We start from the raw sequence: 11,609 nt of genomic DNA, 5'->3' as shown, positions 1-11,609 counted from the left end.
CATGTTGGCTGGCCTTCTCATCACAGGAACAGCCCCTGACTTGCCACCACACAGTCCTCAGTCTGGAGCGCTCAGCAGCACTGGTTCAAACTAGGCTGGACTTGACAGAGAGAACCCACACTGGCATGTCCATGAGGAATGGGGAGCCGTGGACTTGGTGCTTGGAAGGTATTCTGGTGTTTTCAGGAGAACAGCATCCCTTCCTCTGTTAGGAGTACCATGGCAGTAACCACGCTTAGCCTAGGATGAGTCTTTATGCATGCCATTCCCTCCAAAGGCACTCAGCTGCAGGTCTGCTGCATCGTTGAACTTGCCTCAGGTCCCCAGACCTGGCTTTGTATCTGAGAATCTCTCAATGAACACTTGTTGACAGCAACCAATTTTCTTCTGAAAATTTGTAATGCTTTCAAAGACAACTCATGGTCTGAGTCATAAATCATTTGTCTTTCCATGTGAGTCGTAAGTGTGACTGATAGCTATTGGAGGGTAACTAAAGTCTATTGTTTCCTCTTAGGTATAAAAGAAATAGATCCTACCTTTATAGAGAAGTTGTTCTATCAGGACCCCCAATCCCCAGTCTGGCAAAAGAACACAGATTATGGTACTGATCAAGGATCCTCCAGGCTTACTAGTCCAAAAATTGAGAAAAAAAATGAACAAAAACATAAATCACAATTTAAGAAAACCAAGTCTTATCAGTACTCTAAGTATGGTTAGATTGATGCAGACAAAAAACAAATAGTAATTCTATTGAAGACAAGTAGTGAGCCTAGAGGCTGCTTCAAGAGAATAGTGATAACTCAGATCCATCCCATTTTCATTGATGCCTACCCATTTAGCACAACCCGATGGCGTTAATTGTGTAGTTAGGGAGATGGAAGAGCTAAATAAATAATGCCAAGGTTCTAAATGTGCATGGCTGGCTGAATTTATGTCGGGGGTGGGAGGGATGGGGTTGGGGGACAAAGCAAAATGGTAGCCAGCCCTGAGAATCTTCCCTCTAGGCCAAAAGCAAATGCCCCTAGCAATGTCTCTCTGTAGTTTTGTTTGAATTTTTTAACTGTGAACAGAACAGGATTTTGAATGCATTCACAGAAGTTGACCATCTGAAACCAAAACACCTGCCTCAAAATTGAACTCAGATGACAGATATAACCAGATGTATTGTGCGTACATTCCTACCTGAATTTCATGAACAGCAGAAGCAGGAGAGCTATTCACAGTGTCACTGATGACTCTGCCACCACTGTCATCCAACAAAGATCTTTTTGGTACTGGGGACTGAACCCAGGGGCATTTTACCATCGAGCTACATCCTCACCCCTTTTAATTTTTAATTTTTTTTAAAATTTTGAGATAGTGTCTTGCTAAGTTGATGAAGGTCTCTAGAAATTGCTGAGGCTGGCCTCAAACTTGAGGTCCTCTTGTCTCAGCCTGGGAAGCTGCTGGGATTACAGGCATGTGCCAGTGTGCCCAGCTCATCAAAGACCTTTTAAGAAGGATTGAGATGTTTAGGATACGGGATATGATCACACCAAAGTAAAGATAAAGAGAAGTGTTTAATGATAAATTTGTATTTTGCTAGAAAAATTTAAAATAGCCATTGACTACTAGGAATATGGAGAGAAAAAGCACAAGATAAAAGTGAAGATAAAAGCACAAGAATGGGAAGGAAATAACCATATACATCAGAAAGTATGTGGGGCCACATTCTGTTTGGATTGGACACGTGACGTGGGCTCCTTTAGGAGCAGGGCTGTCCCAAGCCTTGTGTAGGGTGTTTGTTGTTAGATAGGAAATTCTTCTGATAGGAGGACGGAGAACACCGAAGTGGACACACAGTGACACAGAATGTAGGAGCAAAGTCAGAGGCCAGGGGGAGAAGTCTCAGGATGCTGGAGGACAGGTAGTGCTGGTGAGGAGGTCGGGGGAAAGTCCCCTGCATCTCTTGCCCAGGATCAGAGGCACAAGGCCACCTAGCAGCAGCACTGCTTCTTACAGCCACACTTCTGCTGACAGCAGCCCTTCCCATAGCCACAGCCACAGGAGCCACAGCCACAGGAGCCACAGCCACAGGAGTGGCAGCAGGTGCGGCGGCAGCAGCACATCACAGGGGTGCTGCAGCAGCCCCCACAGCAGCCACGGCAGCAGGGGCAGCAGTTGGAGCAGCAGCCGACCCGGTAGCATCTGCATGCGGTGCAGCTGCTGCAGCCACCACAGCCACCACAGCCACAGCAGCCTCCACAGCCAGAGCAACCCATGGTGTCAGCAGAGAGGACTCAGGTGCAGGGAGGAGGGAGGATGGAGGAGAGGAGAGGGAGAGTTGGGGCTCTCTTCTGCAGGGAGTGGGGTTTAAGTACCAACTCTGGGAGAGATGAAAGAGGGCATATGACCCCTTCCTCGTTTCTGATGTGCAAGCAAGAATCTCAGCAGCTCTTAATTACTTCCCTTCACAGATGTCTTTGTCTTCTTTACGTTCTCAGCTTCTTTCCTTCTTTCTTTCTTTCTTTCTAGTTGTAGTCGGAAACAATACCTTTATTTTATTTATTTTTATGTGGTGCTGAGGATTAAACCCAGCGTCTCCTACGTGCTAGGCGAGCACTCTACCTCTGAGCCACAACCCCAGCCCCTTGTTTATTGTTTCTTAAAACTACATTCCAGTACAAACAAAAAAGGCCTAACGGTTCCTGGGGAGCATTCTGGGATCCAGAGGCATGACAAGGCTGTCAAAGTAATGGCAGCCTTCTCTCTCTTCCCATAAGGCTTGGAAAACGTGGACCTAGTGTTTGAACTCTGGGCAAGGGCTCACTGACCACAGGCATTGCCTGGAGCCCCTGGCCCAGGGTCTGTGAGCTGTTGAGATGCAGATGAGTGAGGTTTAAGGCTCAGGCCCTGACTTCAGGGCCTACACACAAAGTAACACTGCAACTGAGAATAGGAATAGCCAACGGAGTCAAAGTCACTAGTGAGGCCAGATGCCATCACCCCCTTATCAAGAAGTGGAATCTGCTGGTGGAATATTTACTCCTTCACTAACCACTTCATTTGAAGCATACCATTGTGATTTGTCTTCTGCACACCCAGGCTTTAAGGATTGTTTTAAAAGTAGAAATAAATCTTTATTGAAGTCTACATGTTAGTGGTGCAATTCCTGTCACATGTTGCTTTGGGTGAGGAAGACACTTTTGTCCTTGATTGGACGATATCAACTGAGATGTGAGAGAAATACCTCCCTGCTAACTAGCCTGACCGGGACCCTCTAGATGCTGGGCTATCTGGGCTCTGTCTGTGGCACACACAGTCCAGAGGTCAGGAAGGAGAAGAGCTGACAAGGGAGAGAGCAGTTTACGGCTTTGAACTGAAGACCAACCCCGTGGATCCTGGTGGGCTTGGCACTTGGTGATCCACAAGGAAGCTGTAAAAATACAAGGAAACAGATGGGAAGGCTAGCAGGCTGTTCTCAGGTGCCCTCATGCAGGAGCTTATCTGTCAATCAGGGGGAGTTCAAGGGACAGTGCTCAGACCTTTGGTAGCAGGCAAGACCCTCTACTCTTCTGTTTGTGAGAGGCTCACTACCCAGGGCCTGTTTTCCCAGCTTGGTAAACTGTTTTTAGAAATTGAGTGAGAGGAAATGCTGGAAGTCCTTAGGCTGATTGGTGGTGGTGGTGGTGGTGGTGGTGGTGTGTGTGTGTGTGTGTGTGTGTTGCTAGGGATGAAACCCAGGCCCTCACACATACTAGACGAGTGCTCTACCATGATACAGCTGAGCTACACCCCCAGAAAACGTGGGTTTTTTTCCTCTTTATTTCTTTCTTTCAGCAGGATCTTGCAATTTTACCTAGGCCAATCTCCAATTCACAGGCTCAAGTGATCTTCCTGCTTCAGCTTCCCAGGAGGCTGAGTCCACTATAGGTGTGTAGCACCACACCCAGCAGGTTAGTGACCCTAGTCCACCTGCCTGGTCTTTGGATCAGAGGGAGATTTTGCAAGGGCTCAGGGGTTGCTTGAACTGGGTGGGGTTGCTGTGGAACTATGGATGTGTGAATAGGTTTTGCAGCTTTTAAGGAGACAGAATAAACAGACTTTGGTGAGAACAGATACAGGACTGAGAGAAGGGAAGGATTCAAACATGGCTTTCTCATGCATTCACAATGTATGTAAGGATGTAAACAAGGGAGAGCCCTAGACAATCTTAGTGTGGGAAGTGCAATAACAACAAGGAAGTGAGCACTGATCACGAGTCCTGGGCCTTTCCCTTTTCCTTTTCCCAAGATGGTACTTAAGGGCCCCCAGCAGAAGGAGGCTCCAGACCTCCCTCTCCTCTCCTGAGTCCTCTCCTCTCTGCACCTGAGTCCTCTCTACTGACAACATGGGTTGCTGTGGCTGTGGAGGCTGTGGAGGCTGTGGTGGCTGCGGTGGCTGCGGTGGCTGCGGTGGCTGTGGTGGCTGTGGCAGCTGTGGCTGCGGTGGCTGCGGTGGCTGCGGTAGCTGTGGTAGCTGTGGTGGTTGTGGTGGCTGCTGTGGCTGCTGTGGCTGCTGTGGCTGCTGTGGCTGCTGTACCCGCAGGGTGTGCTGCTGCCGCCGCACCTGCTGTCGCTCCTGCGGCTGTGGGAAGGGCTGCTGCCAGCAGAAGTGCTGCTGCCAGAAGCAGTGCTGCTGCTAGGCGGCCGCCAGCCGCTCCACCAGCAGCCATTCTGGGTAAGACTTACGCCCTTTCCTTCCTGTTCTTCAATCTCTCTCTGCACCTGGACTGTGTTTCTGGTTTTCCTTGGTATTTGAAGTCTTCCTGGCTGAAAAGTTTCCAAACTAATAGGAACCATCTCAATGCCACAGGACACCTGATCCTGGTACCTGAGTGACCCCCAAGTCACTGACCTCTGACCTCTGCTCAATGAGACCACTATTCCCAGCGCTCCCTTGGGTGGGTGATCACTGTCTTCACTTCCCCCTCTGTTCTACTTTTCCTTTTCTATATAAATGTTTCTTTTTTTTCCTTTTTGTTCTTAGTTATTATGTAATAATAACCAAATTTTCTAATAAAGTATATGCACATAAAAAGTATTCTTTTTTCCTGTGTTCTGTTTGACCACATGAATCCTTGTGTGTTCTGAAACTCGAGGGATGTTTTATTTTGAGGAAAACCCTTGAAACACTTGTAATGGTAGCATCTCAAGCAAAGGGTCACATAAGAAGCTATGGCCAGCTGGGCCCAGTGGCACCTGTGCCCAGCAGCTCTGCAGGTGGAGGCAGGAGGATTACAAGTTCAAGACCAGCTTCAGCAAATTAGTGAAGCCCTAAGCAACTTAGCAAGACCCTGTCTCAAAATAAAAATATAAAAAAAGGCTGAGGATGTGGCTCAGTAGTTTGAGTGTCCCTGGGTTCAATTCCCAGTACCAAAAAAAAAAAAACAAAAACAAAAAAAAAGCAAAACAAAACAAGGATTGAGATTGTGGCTCAGCGGTAGAGCACTTGCCTTGTACCTGTGAGACACTGGGTTTGATCCTCAGCACCACATAAAAATAAATAAACAAAATAAAGATATTGTGTCCATGTATAACTAAAAAATATTAAAAAACAAAAACAAAACAAAAAGCACACACACACACACACACAAACAAACATACACTATGGCTGGCCTTATGATAACCAAACCCCTCCCTCAGTGAAACATTCAGTTGTCTTTACAAACTCCCCCTCCCTCATGCTTTCAGTGTGCATTACCCCTGGAAGATTCACAGTCCCTATTTTATTGATCTAATATGACATAGTCCTTGAGCTGCAGCCCCACATACCAAACATGGGCATTCCTATCAAGATCTGAATATCGTACAGAATGGCAGGACTAAGCCTATTTGGGTTTTGTTGGGTTTGTTTTTACAAAAAAAAAAAAAAAACATTATTTAACCAAATATAAGAATTAAAAATGTAGTTCTACAACTGGCTTGAATCCAGGATATCTAATTAGGTGACCTGTGTTACTAAATTTGGCCTGATCCAATGCGTCCCTTCTACAATGTGTAAGATCCCTTCCTACACATGCTCTCCCAATTTATTTTCATAAAGCTTGAAAGGTCACACAGTTCTTTGGGTGAGGAGTGCACTACCTCCTGGGTCACATTCTGTAGCTCTCCCTTCAGGGCCTGCCGGGACTTGAATGTAGTTTTAAGTCTCCAGCAAAGAGAGAGGCAGGGATAATGCATGGTCCCTGGAAAAGGAACTGCCCCCGGGGAGCCTCCGCATGTCCTTCAGGTGGAGGAGGGCTAACCTCCACAGGTAACTGGAAGAGCTGAAGTTGCTGCAGAGAAGACCGGGCAGAATTTAGGGGTTAGCTATTCCCAGCTTCCATAGGAGTGGCCCTGTTTCTGTTCCAATTGTCACAATTCCGCTCCTTTCCAATCAATGTCTGACTTCATGAGAGATGACTGAAATCAAAACAAATCACACTTTTTTATAAGGTTCGGCCCAGAAGGTTAATATATTATCTATTATTGACATCAAGACTCCCAGCAAGGCTGCGAGTTCAACTTACATTGTAGGATGAGATTTTGGGTTTGATTTTTCAGAATATTAAGTTTCATATAATAATGGGGTATAAAAGTTTCCTTTAGGTCAAATGCAGGCTTTTAAGTCATTAATGTGGTCCTTAAACTGGGAATTCAAAGTCCCTGACCTCATCCTTCTCCTTTCTTCTAGTTCCTTGTTGACAAGTTTCTTAGCTTTCTTGTCAACAAGCTAAGAAATGTCCAGGGTTGCTGACAACCATCAGATACTAGGAAGAGTCAAGGAAGGACCCTTCCTGTGGAGTCTTCAAGAGAACGTGGTCCTGCCAGCACCTTGATTTCAGACTTAACCTCCAGGGGCACTTCGGTAGTTTAGTCTGTTCACTGTGCACAATTTCTTATGGCAGTCCTTGGTGTCTCTGCACCCACATCATGCCATGATTACCAGTCCCCTCTTTAACATTGCAAATAGATTCATTGTGGTTTTAGATATAACCAGACTAGTTAACCAATTCCAGAAAACCAGAAACAGTTCAGGAAACTTAGTAAGATTCTTTCATGACTGCTACCAAAATCTACATCAGTCAGCGTTCATCCTAAGAAAGAGAACCAGTAGGATATATAGAGGAAGAGGTTTATTTCTTGACTCACCTGATAAGGGACTGTTGAGGTGGTTCAAAACTACACAGATGGAGTTTTCACTTTTAAGGGAAGCCTGAGTTTGTCTCTTAAAGATCTTTCAGTTGATTGAATCAGGCTCACCCAGATATTGTAGGATTATCTTTTTGAATTAAAGTCAGCTAATTATGAACTCACATCTGCAAAATACTACACAGTAACACCTAGGTTAGTGCTTAATTGAGTAAATGAGGACTGTAGCCCAGTCAAGTTGATACATAAAACTGGCCATTACAAATTGAATTTTAAACTTATAAATTAATCTGAGAAGAATTGAAATTGTTATGATATTTATTCCATATACAATGTCATGGTAGAATTTAACTGAAAAATTTCCTTTGATTTTTTTTTTTGCTTCAGTTTGTGGGAATTAAATATGAATATTCATTCTAACTTTTTGTGCTGATATACAATGTTAGTATAATAATCATGGTTATCACATATTGATCACTTAACTTAGATCTGCCCTGATCTAAGTTGTTTACCTATTTCTGAAATCGAAACAAATTACACTTTTATAAGATAAAAGATAAGGCCCAGGAAACAACTTTTTCAAAAATTTGTCTTTAAAAGGGATGAAAAAATGACTTACTCTCAAGCCTACTGTTAGCCAAAGCAACATTCTTTTATAGGACAGAATGCCTACTGTTTACATATGCTTTTTCTTAAAAAAAGATAAAACTAGATTTGTGATTAGAAACAAATAAGAGGTTTCTAGGTATTGGCAATGTTCTCTTTCTTGGGTGTGAGAATTGGAATATTTGTTTTATAATTACCTGCTATAATGATTTGTTATGCTATTGGTCAACCAGTACATTTGTTTTATATACCTTTCTCTATACATGTAATAATTCAAAGTGTTAAAATAAGTTTAAGAGATTCATAAGATCATGTGTGTGAAAAAACACAACAGATAATATGACCACTGAGTCACAAAATGTATTTGAGAAGGAATATTCCAAATTACATGTAGACCAAATTTGACTCAGAAACTCCAAAATTGTGCATACTAAGTCTGGCTAGTAGGTGAATGTTTGTATCTTTCTGATTTAATTAAAAGTGGTGTTTGAAAAATCACATAAATATTGAGAACTAAGACAGGAAAAAAAAGGATTAAAAAAAGTTCAATAATCAAACCACAACAAACAATTCCTTGATATCATCGAGTCAGCAATCAAATTTCCCTAATTGTCTCAGAGTATTTTTAGCTTTATTGAATCAGGATTCAAATGAGTTCACACATTGCCATTGATTGACAGTTCTCTTAAGGAACTACCAGTGTCTCTTTTCTCCTTGCATTTTGTGTGTTGAAAAAAAAAAAAAAAACCTGTAGTTTTTCAGACTCAGGTGTTTTTTTTTTAATTCTATTCATGGATGTCATTGAATAAATTCTATGTCTTCTCTCTTTCTTGTAAATTGGTAGTTCAATGTAGGAGTTCACTTGCTATTTTAGTGATAATTGATGTATCTTCATTTTTTTTACCCTTCTATTTTTCTTGCTCCTGAATTTCCCCTTCCTTTCTTGAATCTTGTGTTAATATTTTTCCATAGTATATATTTTATTTTTTTCTGTATATAACTTATATCACATACTTCTGATTTTTTTTTAATAGTTACACTTGAAATATTTACATCTTAAATAAAGCATTGGCGTGTCAAGGACAGTGGAGATGGTGGGAGTGATCTGCCCTGGGTTCAGGCAGTAAGTGGGAGAATGATCTGTAGGGAACTTTAAAACGTTAGTAAAACTGATGAAAAGCAATAGTAAAACAGTCTGCTTTTTATTACTGCTGTACACAAACAATCCTCAATGATGATGGTGATAAAGTATGCCTCATTGCCTCATTGCCTCATGGGAATACAGGAGTAGTGGGAGCACTAATTAAAAACTTAATCTCCAAATCATATGTTGATGGTATTTAAAGGTAGGGCATTGGAAGGTAACTAGGTTTAGATGAGGTCACTAGGGTGATGTCGCTTGATGGAATTAGTGACTTTATTCCATCAAGCTATTCTCTCCTTGCCAATTATGCCACCTTTCTTAGTCCATTATATTTTAAAAATATTTTTAGTTGTATATGGACACAATGCCTTTACTTATTTATGTGGTGCTAAGGATCGAACCCAGAGCCTCTTGTGTGCAAGGCAAACACTGTACCACTGAGCTACAACCCCAACTCTCTTGATCCATTTTTTGATTACTATAACAAAATAGTTGAGTCCAGGGAGTTTACAAATAATATAAGTTTATTTGGCTCATGGTTCTGGGGTCTAGAATGTCCAAGAGTATGGTGAATCATAACATGGTGGAAGGTCATTGCATGGTGACATGAAGCAAGTGTGCCAGCTTAATTCATTCTTTCTCTCCTTATAAAGTCACTAATTCCATCAAGCGACATCACCCTAGTGACCTCATCTAAACCTAGTTACCTTCCAATGCCCTACCTTTAAATACCATCAACATATGATTTGGAGATTAAGTTTCTAATTAGTGCTCCCACTACTCCTGTATGCCCAGGTGCAGAGCACCCTTCCAGCACTGGGTCACCTTATGGCATCTCTCCAGGAGATGCTGCAGCTCAGTAGTGGGTTGAGGCAGCCAGGGACAGGACTGGCCAATTGGACCTCTTTTGGGCACCCTTCTGGTGCTCAGATGCCTAAGAAGGCTTTTACCAAACAAGAGTAAAATCCAGAATCACTTCCTCTCTTAGGTCTATGTGGCAGTTGATTAAGTTACCAAATCCATGCCAAACCTGACTCCAAATGAAGTTCTCTAACGGATCTGACAACTGAATCTGTAAATGTAATGATTGAAGCACCTCTGTCAAAGGGAGAGGCTACCGCTGGGCTCTGTGGGTATCTCTGCAGGGTCTTAAAACTTCAGGAAGAGTGCTGTGTTTTGGATAAGGGTGGAAAATATTGTGAACACAAGGTGAAGCTTTTGACCTTTACAACTGCAGAAGAGATCTTGGAGAAAGTATAAGAGGAAACCATAAATAAATAAATACAACGGAAAGTGCATCCTTGAGGGACTTTTAAATTTCTAACCATGAAGAAGCTGCTAAATAGGAAAATTTATGTTAGATGTGAGGTATCCCCCAAAAGCTCATGTGTGAGATAAGGCAAGAACATTCAGAGGTGACATGATTGGATTATAAGATTTTTAACGTAATCGATGCATAAATCCTTTGACAGGGATTAACTGGGTTGTAACTGAAGGCAGGTAGGGTGTAGCTGGAGGCGTGGGTCCCTGGGGGCGTGCTTTAGAGTATGTAATTTGTCTAGAGTAAGTGGCACTCTCTCTCTGCTTCCTGGTGTCATGTCCCTAGCTGATTTCTTCTGCCACCCATTCTGCCATGATGTTATGACTCACTTTGAGCCCTGAGGAATGGAGCTGACCACCTACGGACTGAGACGTCTGAAACCATGAGCCCCCTGAAACCATGAGCCCCCAAATAAACGTTCCTCCTAAAAATTTTCTTGTCAGGTCTTTTGATCACAGCGCAAAAAAACTGACAAAAACAGAAATATCTTTAAGTGCTCAAAAGAACATGGGGGGGGATACATAAAAGAAAAAGTAGAAATTAAAAAAAATCTATATGTTTAATGCACCATGAAAGATGGCAATTAGAACATGAATTCTTCGACTCCTCATTGAATGAGTTATCTTAATTGTAAGCTAAATAACAATGTCCCTACAATATTTCTGGAGTTCTGGGGATCGCCTTCTAAAACCGTTTTCAGGTAGCAGAGGAAAACCTGTGATGCTGCTTCTGTAGTTTGACTTTATATTTTAAGATGCTTATCTGAATGCAATTTTTTTACATATTTTAAAAACTCTATGGAGCATTTTGTAAAAAAAAATAAATAAGAATCATCAAGACTTGTAATCTAATGTTAATTATTTTTGAGAAACCACTACATTTCCTTCCTCTTCCATGGTAACTTGCACCTTCAAATCCATTGGTACTTACCAATCTCCAAATCCTTCAAAGAACAATGGGGACATGGAAGTATATTAAAGTTGAAAAGGATAAGAAATACTTTTTTGCATAAAAAAGGTTTCTAACACATGAACTTCTGGGAGCCATATTCAAAAAATGGTGCCACTCTAGGAGTAACTTATGGACCATTTTTATCTTCTCGGGAAGAGCACAAAAATCTTTAGTTTTGAACACATTATCACTCTCCAGTATGTTAGTATTTTAAAAAACTTTTCAACATAAAAATGTAAACATTACTGTTTTGCTTTGCCACTGTTTGCTTGGGTTTCCTGCATCTTTAGCTTCCTTCTGGTTTCCTCCTCTTCACGTGCCTTCCTTTGGGGTAAGTCCTCCTTCCTCAAGTGCCTCTTTCAGAGGCTTCTGTAAGGGTTTGCTGGTGATACCCCGCCCCCGCCATTTCTGTTGATCTGAAGATGTTTTCATCTTG

The sequence above is a fragment of the Marmota flaviventris genome, chromosome 11 (assembly GCF_047511675.1).
Source record: "Marmota flaviventris isolate mMarFla1 chromosome 11, mMarFla1.hap1, whole genome shotgun sequence".
NCBI classification, from domain to species: Eukaryota; Metazoa; Chordata; class Mammalia; order Rodentia; family Sciuridae; genus Marmota; species Marmota flaviventris.
Note: the sequence above shows the minus strand (reverse complement) of the source record.